This window comes from Condylura cristata, unplaced genomic scaffold (assembly GCF_000260355.1).
Source record: "Condylura cristata isolate star-nosed mole 26May11 unplaced genomic scaffold, ConCri1.0 scaffold00011, whole genome shotgun sequence".
Classification (NCBI taxonomy): domain Eukaryota; kingdom Metazoa; phylum Chordata; class Mammalia; order Eulipotyphla; family Talpidae; genus Condylura; species Condylura cristata.
The window spans coordinates 25,945,346-25,959,493 of record NW_004567112.1 but is presented as its reverse complement, the minus strand read 5'-3'; the positions used below and the strand labels follow the sequence as shown (position 1 = coordinate 25,959,493).

At 35.2% G+C, this 14,148-nt stretch overlaps 1 protein-coding gene across 3 annotated transcripts in view; it reads right to left on the bottom strand.

Annotated features, from left to right (window-relative positions):
• Positions 1-14,148, bottom strand: part of PARG (poly (ADP-ribose) glycohydrolase) — a 104,625-nt gene that overhangs the window by 59,398 nt on the left and 31,079 nt on the right. The gene's annotated exons all lie outside the window — the stretch shown is intronic.

Below are 14,148 nucleotides of genomic sequence, written 5' to 3'. Positions count from 1 at the left end.
ACTCAGAGGTTGATTCAGTTTTTTATGGCTACAAATATTGCTGGAATAAACAGTGGTATAAAAAAAAAACAAAACTGATAGGTGCAAGGACTCTCAGAAATCATCCAGAAGCCATCTAGCTTTCACAGCCTATAATATGAAGAAATCACCATAAAAGTAATACTAATTATTTCAAAGCATATTCTATGTGTCAAACCAAACAATGAGGTTTCTAGTGACCTTAGAATTTTCCCTCTACCTATGGGACATAAAAATGACAATTTCTACCTCATAATTTGAAATACAACAGAGATAATATTCAGCATCCATTTTTGCTTTTTCAGTAACTCATCTATATAAGGGTTTAGAAAATATAACCTTTTAATCCAATTTCTCTCTAAAAATCAGTATAATTTAGAAGTATTAAAAATAAAGATAATTTAGAGATACTAAATATACAATTAATATTAAAGTAAACCATTTATTTACTGGAAACCACATTTAAACCAGAAGAATTCTAAATTGAAATCCAGTCTGATGATGTCATAAATACAAAGGAAGGAAAACAAGGCAAAGGATGTAGATACCTGGTCATCCTTGATTAAGAGGTTAATTAGTAACTAAACCTGAACAGGAATCAAGTGTTTGGGCCTCTAATCCAAGGCTCTCCCACTTCCTAGTGAGCAATGTTTGCAATTGATGAGATACAGACTATTCACAAGTATTTATAGATTGCCTTTTTCAATCAGGTGCTATGTTGAAATAAAGGAATATTCATTTAGCTATTTGTAGCTGGACAGTGTTGTGTGTAAATTTAAAATGTAAAAAGGGAATATATATTCATTCTCTAACATGAAGAATTTTTTAAATCTAAAGCTCTATAATTTAACCAATGCTTACCTCCCTCTCTAAATCGGGATCATGAGAAAATAATGTTCAGAATGAACAGAAAGATATTTGCAACTATGGAGTTTGGGATTCAATTAATCATAGGCTTTTAGAAAACTGAACAACTGAATAACATGAAGCAATTTTTAATGCTGGGGGAAAGCACAAAGTTATACGAAAGTGGGAAAGCAATCATGTCTCAAATAAGAATAGTTTTTATAACATCCTACTAAAATGTAGAATATTAATCTAAGTGGAATGAATGTAACTATAATGGGAAAATGAAAAAGCAGAAAAATGCTGTTACTGGTCAAGGAGGAAGTGAATGATAGCTAAATCTTAATCTTCCCTAATGGTGAGTTAACACTAAAAAAAAAAAAAAAGCTTACATTCACGTTTCTACTAGTTTAGAGGTACATATTAAAGACATAAGTCTTCCTATATCTGAAAACACATTAATTCATTTGTTTAAAATAGTCAAACTCTACTTATTTCTAAATTATTTCTTATTTTTTTTTTAAAGATTTGTGTATGCATACAAGAACTGGGGTACAGGTCTGTGGTGCTGGTTGGGGGTGAGAGGATTCACCAGAGACAGAGTGGGGAGCAGAACAGGTAGATCAAGTGAAATACACTACTGAGGGTAACAATGGGCAAAACAGGAGAGGTCTGCTGCACCATGTGGGTCACCTCCCTGGACAGGGATCAAAATGAGGCTGCAGTGGCTGTGGATAGCTTCAAAGTGCAGAGTCTTAATCCCTTGCACCACCAGAAAGGGCCTATTTCTTATTATTTTTTAAATAATTACATATTCATTAAAATATGCAAATATAGTGGAGAGAAGTCCTGTTCACTCTACACCCAGTTTCCCTAAAGGTTACACTTGCTACAATTATAGCACAAGATCAACACCACGAAATTATTAGTGGTACAGCATAGTGTGTGGTTCTGTTATTTTATCATGAGTACACTTGTATAACCACTACCATCAAGATATAGAAAAGTTCTACTACAACAAAGATGTCCTTGTTACCGTTTATAGTCATACCTTCCTTTCTCCAACTACTCATAACCCTGAACAATTAATCTATTTTTATCTCTATAATTTTGTCATTTTAAAGAAATGAAATAATACCATACACAACCTTTTAAGATTGTTTTTTTAACCCAGTCTTTGAGATCTGTTCAAGGTGATGCAAGTATCGAGTTAATCACTGAGTAAGTATTCCATGGTATTAAGATAGCACCTTATTAACTAGTCATCAACAGGGGCTTTTTGGTTGTTTTCAGGGTCTGCCTATTACAAATAATCAGATCACAGTCTATCGCATTTGTGTGAAATGGATTTCTTAACATATAATGCATTAGTTTTTTTTTTAAAGATTTACTCTTTAAATCATTATGTTTTTAAATGATGAAGCTATACCATTTGCATTTAATCACTGATTGTTAGGACAGTCATTTCAATTTTTAATTGCCCTTCATCTGAATTCTCCCTTCCCTCATGTGGGAAAATAAACATATTTTAGAATTCCATTTTCATTCATCTGAAGTGTTTTTGCATAATAGCCCTTCAATAGAGTTTCTTTTTACTAGCTTCTCAAGGCATTATATTACATATAATCATTGCTATTTCCTGATATCAACATTTTACCAGTTCTAGTGGATGTTCTTCCTCCCTACTATTTGCATATTGCATCTTCCATCATTTCCTAGGTTTGTAATTTTTGATTGAAGCCTTTTTGTGCCTTAAAGTCTTTCTAAGGTAATCTTAACCTCAGGATTGGTATCTATTGATTATCTTTTCTCATTTCAGTTGATATTTTCTTGAAATGTTGATTTTTTTATTGAAATCTGGTTATTTGCAGTATTATAAGATTAGACTTTACTAATATCTTGTTTTAGCATGTCTTCTATGACACAGGAAGGGTAAAGTCACTCATATTACCAGTTGAAAGTAGAAACTTAGATCTTCCGCTTGACCTAAGTTCACTACAAGGGTAGGGAAAGGAAAAGGCATCTTGAAACCCTGGGGAAGGTGTCCCGGGCAGACCCCTGTTGATAGCACCCTGGAGTCACATCTTTTTTACAGGCCCATAGACCCATAGGTGGTTAGTCTTCTCTTTACCTTCAAAATATTCTTACATTTTACTTAGTATTCAGGGTCTTCAGTTGTATTTAGGATGTATAAGGAGAAGTTTCTATTCAAACATTTTAACCAAAAGACATTTAAATAGGATCTAAATAGACAGCTTCTTCTTTGGATACCCGTCCTTGTCTTTTAAAATTGACATACAAGTAACTGCTCTCATGCTTTGCTGACTTTCAGAAGCTTTAAAATATCACTTATTTATCTGATGAAGCATAATTGTACCAGACTTCTTTATAACTGTCAACAGATCAAGTACAGGTTGAATGCTACTTTGAAAAGACAAATGAGAATATCATAAATGTTATTCAAGAACATAAACAACACAACTAATGATTGGTATGCAATTCATAATTTAAAACCTAGAATGATCTTGTGCCTTTTCCCATATTGCTGGTATCTTTATGTAAATCTTGGCTTAAAAAATTATTTATTAGTCTATAATCTATTAATCAGTACAATGCAAACCAAAATACAAGTAGTAAAATATTTTTAAATGTAAATAATTTTTTAATTTCAAGAGAGGTTAAGTGTCTAAATAATACTTTAAATGTATCACATATTTAATATTATAATATTTATAATGATGATGATTATAAGGAAAATAAACATTTATGATAGTAAAAAGGAAAGGTTTAATTTTCCACAAGTAAAGAGATGTCAACTTTTGGGTAACTTACATAGATAATAATATGTAGCAAGTATTTCGGTATGAATGTGAGTGTACATTATAATGTCTTCTTAATCTAGTTCCACAATGATTATATAGATGTTATCATTCAGAATTGATACAATGAGTTTCAAAGTTATAAGGCTATTTTGTCCATCTCTTCTCACTAAACTGTAGTATCTGTTCATTCAGGTTACCAATAAACAAATATTTCAATATCTAATAGATGGCAGACTGCTAGGAATACAAATAGACAGAAAGCTAAACACATGTGATCAATGACCACGTGATGTCATAGCAGAAACTTCTATACTCACTCTATGGCCCCTCAATACATCAGTCGTAATCTTAAGATATAATTTCTGCAAACCTATCATAGTGATTGTGGCAAGTATTCTTCCTTCAACAAATAGCAACATGGACAAACCACTAAAATAGAGTAACTGAATTTATCAAATGTCAAAATAGTATGACTTCAGCATCTTCATAGAACTTCATAGAAGCATAGACTAAAATTTGTACTTATTTTATCTTTTCCCTAAAACTAAATCCATGATCTGTGTTCTAATAACTAAAGACATTTATACATGACTATGTACTATGCTGGGCACACAAAGTATTAAGTAAATATCAAATAGTGAATGTTGAATAAGTCAATCTGCAGCCGGTAAAATCAAAAAATCAGAAGAAAAAAAAAGTTACTTCATCTCATCTATTGGTATCACAAAGTTAGAGAGAACCTAATAAAATTCTGAAAACTTTCTAATTACTCTTCTTTGATGAAATTTTTTCAAAAATAAATATAAAAGGTTAATGACACTAAATTTTAGTAAATAATTTTTCAATATAAAAGCATAGCACTCTGAATCTACAGAGAAAAAAAAATCACTTTCCACCTCACTGTACAATCTTCCACCACCAGAAATGGTTTTTTCAGTCATGCATTTTCACTGTACAAATTAACATAAACAAAGAAACAACAACAAATCACCAATAAACCTACTATCAAAATATTCATTACTAACATTTTGGGTATATATCCTTCCTATTGTCTTCTAAAGATTATATTTTGCTTTCATTTACATAATAAACTTTTCCCTAAGTAAATGCAACCCTACATCACCATCTTTAGTAATTAGATGTTATTCTACTATTTGGACACATAATGATTTATTCCCCCAATTTTCTTATGATAGGCTTATAGGTTGTTGGGAAATTTTCCACTATCATAATTCCACTGCAATGCATACAGACATCTTTGGTGCATCTTTTGGAAAAGCTCTAAGAGTAAAAAATGCTAAATCAAAAATGCTTTTTTTAAAAAAAAAGATTTATTTATTCATACAGAATTGGGTTATGGGCCAGAGGTGCATGTGCAGTGAGAGGCATCACCAAAGACAGAGTGGGAAGCAGAACAGGCAGATCAACAAAGTACACTGCTGAAGGGAGCAGCAGGCGGTCAGGAGAGCTCTACCACGCCATGTGGGTCACCTCCAAGGCCAGGAGAGACCTGCCACACCACGTGGGTCACCTCTGGGACCAGGGGTCCAACTCGCACTGAAGCGGCTGCCGCCAGTTTGCAGTACTGAGTCTTAACCCGCTGCGCCACCAAGGAGGGCTCTTTGTTTTGCTTTTTAAGAATTGTTATATATGCAGACCAGCTGCCTTCAAGAAAGATTCTGTCAATTTATACTCTGGTACTGTGTAACAAAAAATTCAAGCCCATACCTTGCTTACATTGAGTATCTGATATTGTTTTAAAACTTGTAATTTGATAGGTTAAAATGACACTTCATCGTTTCTTTGAACACTAATGACGTTGAATTTTTTTCATCCTTTGTGTGATGGAGTCCTTATTGTTTTCTATTAATTTTTAAGTAATCTGTGAATGAATTTTTGCTTAAAAATGTCAAACAAAGAAAGTTTATTCAGCAAATGGTGCTGGGAAAACTGGGACGCTACATGCAAAAAAATGAAACTAGAACACTACCTCACTCCATATACAAAAATCAACTCAAAGTGGATTAAAGACATAGACATAAGAACGGAAACCATAAAATACCTGGAAGCAAAGATGGGCCAAACACTACATGACATACACTTCAGTGACATCTTTAAAGATAGAGCACCCAATGCCACAATAGTGAAGGCAAGGATAAATAGATGGGACTACATCAAGTTAAAAGAGCTTCTGTACAGCAAAAGAGACATTACAAAAAACAGACAGCCCACTAATTGGGAAAACATTTTCTCACACAAAAGTAGTGATAAAGGACTGATCACAAAAATATATGGAGAACTGATGAAACTCAACAAAAATAAAGTAAACAACCCCATCACAAAATGGGCAGAGGAGCTAAAAAGACACTTCTCCAAAGAAGAAATGCAGATGGCAACAAGCATATGAAAAAATGTTCAACATCGCTCATAATAAGGGAGATGCAAATTAAAACCACAATGAGATACCACCTCACCCCAGTGAGAATGGCACATCTTCAAACAACTAGCAACAACAAATGTTGGCAAGGATGTGGAGAAAAAGGTACACTCCTGCATTGCTGGTGGGAATGCAACTAGTACAACCACTATAGAAACCTGTGTGGAGGTTCCTCAAACTGCTAAACATGGAGCTTCCCTATGACCAGCAACCCCACTCCTAGGTATCTACCCAAAAGACACAAAAACACTGATTGAAAAAGATACCTGTACCCCCATGTTTATTGCTGCTTTATTTACAATTGGAAAAACATGGAAGCAGCCCAAATGCCCAAAAGTAGATGACTGGATTAAAAAAAATGTGGTACATATACACAATGAAATATTACTCAGCAACCAAAAAAAAAGAAACACATGTCTTTTGCAGCAACATGGATGGAGCTGGAAAAGATCATGCTTAGTGAGATAAGTCAGAAAGTAACAGAAAAATACCGGATAGTTTCGCTCATAAGCAGGAGTATAATGGACCAGGCGAGAAAATAATAAGAATAATGAACAGCCATATATTCCAGAGTCATTTATGGGGGTGGAGTGGGGAATGGGAACAAAAACAGTGGGGAGAGAGACGTGCACTGGACTATGGTGATGGCACAAGGGTGACTTGGTGATGGGAAACACACAGGGATTACAATTGAGATGAAAAAAATATACAAAATGATGTAAAAATAAACTATTATATTAAAAAAAAGTCAAACAATTCAGATGAAGTCAAAGCTCTTCTTAATCACTAATTCCCAATTCCAAACCATCTAGACATAAACAGATGCATGTTTCTTTCCCAGACTTCTAAGTATTTATGTGCATGTGTGTGCACAGAAATTAATTTTCTGCAAGTTAACTTTTTAACTAAATGATATACTATATTTTTCTGCTACAAAGAATACCACAGCATGAATGTACAATACTTTAAGCCATTCTCTAGTGATGGTAATTATTATTACCAACACTATGAAAAATTGACATGTAACAATGTTAAAATAACTTTACTCTGAACATCTAAATGTCTATTAGCTTCTATATTTAATTTTACTATATTTACTTTTGAGACTTATATATTTACTTTTGTGACTTATCTACCTATCTATCAATCCATTTCATTCTGATCACTTCACACGTACATATCAATCACTGGAGTTTAATAATTGTTTATAGATTTTTTTCCCTTTTGAAATGAAATTGACATTTAATGAAATAAACTAGTCTAAGTATACCATACAAATGAGATTTTACAAATGTATATACACCTGCATAACCCAAATCCCTAACAAGATATATAGGTCATTACCATCACCTTAGAAAGTCCCTCATGCTATAATTGTTTATTTAAATGCTTTATTCTTTCCTTTGGTCTGTGAACACTACAAAAGCAGAAACTGTATTTTACACATTTGGTATTCCAATATTAAGCACTGTTTTTCTCATCAAATCCTGTCCCCATACCTATGAAATTACCATTGGTTTTAATTTTTTCCTACCACGGATTAATCTTGCCTCTTACAAAACCTCATATTTTGAAAACATAAGACATAGATTGTTTTGTGTGAGGTTCTTTTTCTCAGCACGTTATGATATGAGTTATCATAAACCCTTTAATTGTTTTATTTCATTATATAAATATATCATGATTTGTTCATTCATTCTCTTGCTGATAGACAAATATGCTATTTCCAGGCATTGGCCAACATAAAGCCGCTACCAACACAGCTTTTGTTTATACATATTTTAATTTCTCTTGGGTAAATATAGAAAGGAATGGAATTAATGAGTCATACTACAACTGGTTGGTCCCTAGGAAAAGGGGAAGTTCCAGGTTCCCTGCCCCACCCAGAGGTAGGGTGGAGCTGAGAAGAGGAGGAGAGGAGGAGACCTGAAGGAGAAGGAAGCAGGATGTAGAGCCAGAGGGAGACCTGAGGAAGCCACATGGAGCAGCAGGCATGTGAGGAAGAAACCATGCTTGTTTCCTGACCCTGGGCTGGTTAAGACAGATGTGGGTGAGATACCTGTAGGGAGATGACTAGGGCAGTGTTTATATTGAATTTGATTTTGCTCTTTTCCTCCCAGACTTGTCTAGCAGTTTCTGACCAGAAATGGGTCCCGGCCAGAAGGTGCTTTGGTCTTGTGGTGGGCTTTCAGGCCTTGCTTTGGGCCAATCCCTTTTGGGTTGACTTTTGCCCATGAGGGGATGGGTAACTTCAGGTGTTTGATTTAGACATTATATTCTTTGTGTTCCATATTGTATATTCACTGTATTAAAGTCCCTTTTCATTAAAGTCTTATATGTTTTATCTTGATGCAGCGGATGGCAGAACCTATTTGGAGCAGGCAGGTTTGGGGTTTTTAGGGATGCCCCTCTCTCCCTGCCCTGTAACAATACTATGACATAAGTTTAGTTTTGTAAAGAACTGCTAGAACTTTTGCTAATGTGGTAATAATACAGTTTATATCCACAACAAAGTATAAGAGGTACAGTTGCTCCATCTGTTCACTTTAGTTTTAGCTTTTCTAGTGTCTATTGATTACTACCTCACTCAAGTTTTAATTGCCATTTCCTCATTAAAAAAAAGATACAAAAAAATGACACAGAGCACTTTTTTACTGTGCGAACTTTTATCAGCTGTATATATTCTTTGAGACATTTGTTTGCCCACTTTTCATGGGGTTGTTTTGTCTTTTGTTTATGAATTGAATTGTTATATATTCTAAATACAGATCCTGAGTCAGATAAACATTTTGCAAATATTTTCTCCCTGACTTTAGCTAACCTATTCATGTTCTTAATGTTCTTTGACATTAAAAAATACCTTGAAAAGTACTTATGAATTTTTTTTCTTCTATGGGTAATGCTTCCAAAGAAATCTCTGTCTACCCCTAAGTCACACAGATGCTTTCTTCTAGAACTTATTTTCTTTAGCTTGTGCATTTAGAGTTGTTTTCTATATATGCTTTCCACATAGATAACTTCATGAAGTTCATTATCCACATGTTGAAAAGATATTTCTTTCCCCTACTGGGTTGCTTTGACACCTTTACTGAAAAATCAAATGACAATATAAGTATGTGCTTTTCTAAATTTTCCATTGATCAGTTAGTTCCTTATACCAACGCAATAAATTGGACAGCTTAAAACAATATAAATGTATTCTCTCAGAGTTCTGGAGGCCAGAAGTTCAAAAATCAAGGTGGTGACAGGGTCATGCTTCCTCTGAAGAGTTTAGAGAAGAAATCTCCCCTTGCCGCTAGTGTCAGGTGTCTATTAGCAATCTTCAGGTTCCCTGGCTTTCAGAAGTTTTCAATAAATAGTAGTTACTAGTATGATGATAATGATGCATATTTTGTCCTCTGCTTTGCTTGAATACAAGGCAGCTTAATTTTACTACATTTAAATCACTAATTATGTGTCAGGACTGAGTTCATATCTCCTTGGGCAGCCTTCTCTAACTTTCCTAGTTGCTCCCTCCTTTTTCACTATCGTCACCCACACACACTGGTACTACTGCCTTCATTACATATTATAATTGTTTATCTAGATGCTTTATTCTTCCCTTTAGTCTGTGAACACTACAAAAGCAGAAATCATATTTTACACATTTGGTATTCATCAAGCACTCATTATTTGCTGAATACTACATACTCATGTATGTAGTACTCATTATTTGCTGAATAAAGAGTTGATGATAATAAGCAAAAATTGTTCTTAAAGTGCCCCTGCGAGATAGAAAGCAAGAGGAAATATGAAGAAATTAAAACTCAAAGAAGGTAAAATAATTTCTTTTTTTTTTAAAGATTTATTTATTTATGCATACAGACTGGGGTACAGGCCAGAGATGAGGGGGCGATGAGAGAATTCACCCGAGACAGAGTGGGGAGCAGAACAGGCAGATCAACGAAGTACACTGCTGGGGGGAGCAGCGGGCGGGTCAGGAGAGGTCTGCCACGCCATGTGGATCTCCTCCGGGGCAGGTGGGGATTGAACTCATGCAGAAGTGGCTATAGCTTCTCAGTGCAGAGTTTTAACCCGCTGCTCCACCAGGAAGGGCCTAAAATAATTTCTTACACTTAAAATTAGTGACATACACAGGACTAGATTCCCCGGTTCACAAGGAAAGGTGTTTTAGAGAAAGGAGCCCAAAACTGGAAAAAAGCCCAAAAACTGGAAGACTACACTTATAGGCCCAGATCTGCTTTTACTCTGATTAACATAGGAAAAAAAAAAAAACTTAATTCTTTATTTCCTCATCCATAATAGGGATAATTTTAACTCTGTTTAATTTACAGAGTTATGAAGACTCAGATGTAATAGTACTTTACAAATTCTAAAGCCCCATATACAAATGCAAAGTATTATTACCTAATGAACCAGTAATGCACAACCTTTCTGGAGCCTCCTTTTCCTTTCATCACCCCCACATCAATTAACTGCTGTTTTACTGATTGATTCAGCAAAACCTTACATATTCATTATCTCCTTTTAATCACCTCTCAACTACTCTTAGTCCCTCATCCAGACTCATTAAGATTACTACAATAATCTAACTGTTGCCCTGCTGCTAGCTCACCTTCAGTTTCTGCCCAAGCATACCCTCGTGTGTCCCTGCTCCATTGAAAGCTTTCAATGGGTTTTCATAGTCTCAGTACAGTTCAAGCTACTTGAACTAATAAATCAAGCTATCTGCCCATCTGAGTTTGCCTAGTCTTATGCACATCCATATATGCATGCACACACATACACACACACATAAACACAGCAATTTACTCTTCTCCAGCACCTACCTGTGCTTCCACAAAATTTATGCTAAGCCTAGAATATATTTCCTACTCAATTCTAAAATTTACCTCTCCTTTAATGTCTTACTCAAACAATTCTTTGATTCAAAGTCTATCCAAATTGGACTCAGTAGCTAGAAGATTACTCCCTTGTAATTTATCTGTACTTTTCTTTACAAAACACCTAAGACTTCCTTCTTTGTGCTGTAGTTGTTTATAGTCACACAAATTCCTTTAAGACAAGATTTAGAGGTTCTCCTTGGTGGCACAGCGGGTTGGATTGCTGCACTGGAAGCCAAGCCAAGCCATGACTGCTTCAGTGCAGAGTTCAATCCCCACCTCAGAGGTGACCCACATGTCACAGTAGACCTCTCCTGACCCATCCACTGCTCCCCTCAGCAGCCTACTTTGTTGATCTGCCTGTTCTGTTCCCCACTCAGTTTCTGGTATATCTTCTCATTGTCCCTGCACCTCTGGCCTGTACCGCATTTCTGTATGCATGAATAAATAAAAATCTTAAAAAAAAAAAAAAGACTAGATTTATGGCTGATTCACTATTCTTAGAACAGGGTTATTCTTCGTAATATTATCCAAAAAATATTTGTGAAATGAACTGGCTCTTTCTATCAGGTAATTACACAAAGTTCCTCCCTTTTCTCTAAACTACCACTCAGAATCTGTTGTTTAAGCCAAAACTAGAGGGTTTTTTTCTTTGAATATATCTGTTTCTTTTAAATTAATTTATATTTACTTAAAAAAATTATTTATTTATGCATACAGAACTGGGGTACAGGCCAGAGGAGCTGCGGCATTGAGAGGATTCACATGAGTCAAGAGTGGGAAGCAGACAGGCAGATTTAGGAAGGACACTGCTGAGGGGAGAAGCAGGCAGGTCAGGAGAGGTCTGCCATGCCATGTGGGTCACCTCCGGGGCTGGGGATCGAAATTGCACTGAGGCAGCTGCTGCTAGTTTGCAGTGCTGTGTCCTAACCTATTGTGTCACCAGGGAAGGCCTGGAGTTTTGTTTTTTTTTAAAGAAAAGTAAAATTAAGGTGCTTATGAATTGAGCTTTCTATAATATGCCTAAAACTAGCTGGAACTACTTCTAGAATGTCACCAAGAGACAGGTCTATATTTCATAAATTAAAAAGAAACACCATAAAAGAGAATAAAGATCTTTCAAATCCACCTATTTTTCAGGCATGCTTTTTAGAGTGCAAAACTCTATGTTAGAGGAAAAGAAACCCAATTGTCGTACTAAATTATGTAACAGTAAAAAGTCAACTGGAGAAAGGGAATTTTTCTAATATTTATTTGTGCACAATTTAGGCTGACACTTTGAAAAGAAGAATCTGACAGCTTACAAGAAAACAAACTCACTCATTCCCCTTAATTTCTGAAGACTCATACAGTCTGACAGGCCAACCACAGGGTGATCTCTCATGTGTATCACCATGACAATTATGGGTTCAGTCAAATGTTCTCCAAATTCTAATAAAGTCCATTTAGTCTGCAGAAATAGCCAACCTAATATTTTCATATTTAAGAAGCCACAAATGTGAAGCAATTTGTAGACCAAAATAAGACTAGTCAAGAATTTTATTTTATGGCATCAGAATAAGTACAAGATTAGTGTAGTGGGAGAAGGCAAGGTGATATGAAAGGCTAAGTATAGCAGGAGTCTGTAGGGCAAAGGACTGTGCTGAGAAGTCACTCTGCCTCTCTACCATCATTGGTTTGGTTTCCCCCACACCAATTATAAGGGTTTCCCCATGAAATTTCAAAGTGCTATGAATCAAGTCTGGGAAGCAATGTTTAAAAAAAAAAAAGACGGTTCAGTGTAAGTAGTCAAAATGATTTAGTCTAAGGATAGAACAAAAAAGTCATTATCGTGTTTATGCTGTAATGTACACTGGAAATAATCTGTATTTGTCATTAGATTAATTTGACAGTTTTAATATGGTATAAATGAAACTGCTATAGGTGTTTTCTTTTCCTCCCTATCACTGGTTGTGGTGAGGAGAAATAAAAAGAAAGAGTGCTAAGCAATGGAGTCTCCTTTTATTGTTTCTCTCCAATTTCATAGCCAAATTCTGACTAGCCAGTACAGGCAAGAGGAAGGAGGAATGAAGTGAAAAAGAGCCTTCCTGCCAATCCTCACAGCTCCAATGCCAATCTCTCCCAAACATTGCTCTGTTTCTCATGACAGAACTCTGCAGTAGTTTCTCACTTGATTCAGGAAAAAAAGCCACCATTGGTTTAAAATTCAGAAGACTTTATAAGTAAATATGAGATTTCATCATTAGGTACTCCCAAATTCAAATAATTAACAACTAAACTGGGAACACACCAATTTAGAAATAATACCTTCATCCAGTTATTGAAACAAAATATTCCTCTAATCAAAAACAGCCACACTATTTCCTATACAAATTTCATTAGATTAAACATGAATAGAATTATGTAGGTTTATGAAGCATTAAGGAAGCTCTTCTCTAAATATTTACTAATGATCACTATCTTTTTTTCACACTAATAAAAAAATACAGATTATTCTTACTATTGAAAGGGCAAAACATAATAACAGACTCTCATTATCCTCTGTCTCCAAAGACTTTACTTCTCAATACTGTTATAGAAAATAATTATTCTTTAGGGAATAACCCCATACTTGCACAAGATGTTCTGATAGGTATATCTCATCTCTCATTTTCTATTACTGTATGACTACATGACCAAATCCATCAATCACTTCAACAAACACACTAAGCCACGATGTTATTACATACTAGCCAAGAGATACTTTCAATGACATATAATCATGCTACTATCTTTTATAGACAGGCAATCAAACTCAACATGAGGAGACTTCAAAAAAATAGCTAATGGTAACAGAAGTTTTCAAGTCCTGGAAGCAAAATGGACTAATCTGTCCAAGAAATATAAGTAATCAGTATCAGCATTCACAATAGTTTACACCTGTAAATTTAGTAAGAATATTTTTGAACTACAAGAAATGCTTAAAAATATTTTTACTTTGGCCCTCCCTGGTGGCGCAGCGGGTTAAAGCACAGTACTGAGAATCTGAAGCCACTTCCGCATGAGTTCGATTCCCGCCTGCCGCCTGCTCTCCGGAGGAGACCACATGGGGAGCCAGACCTCTCCTGACCCGCCCGCTGCTCCCCTCAGCAGTGTACTTCGT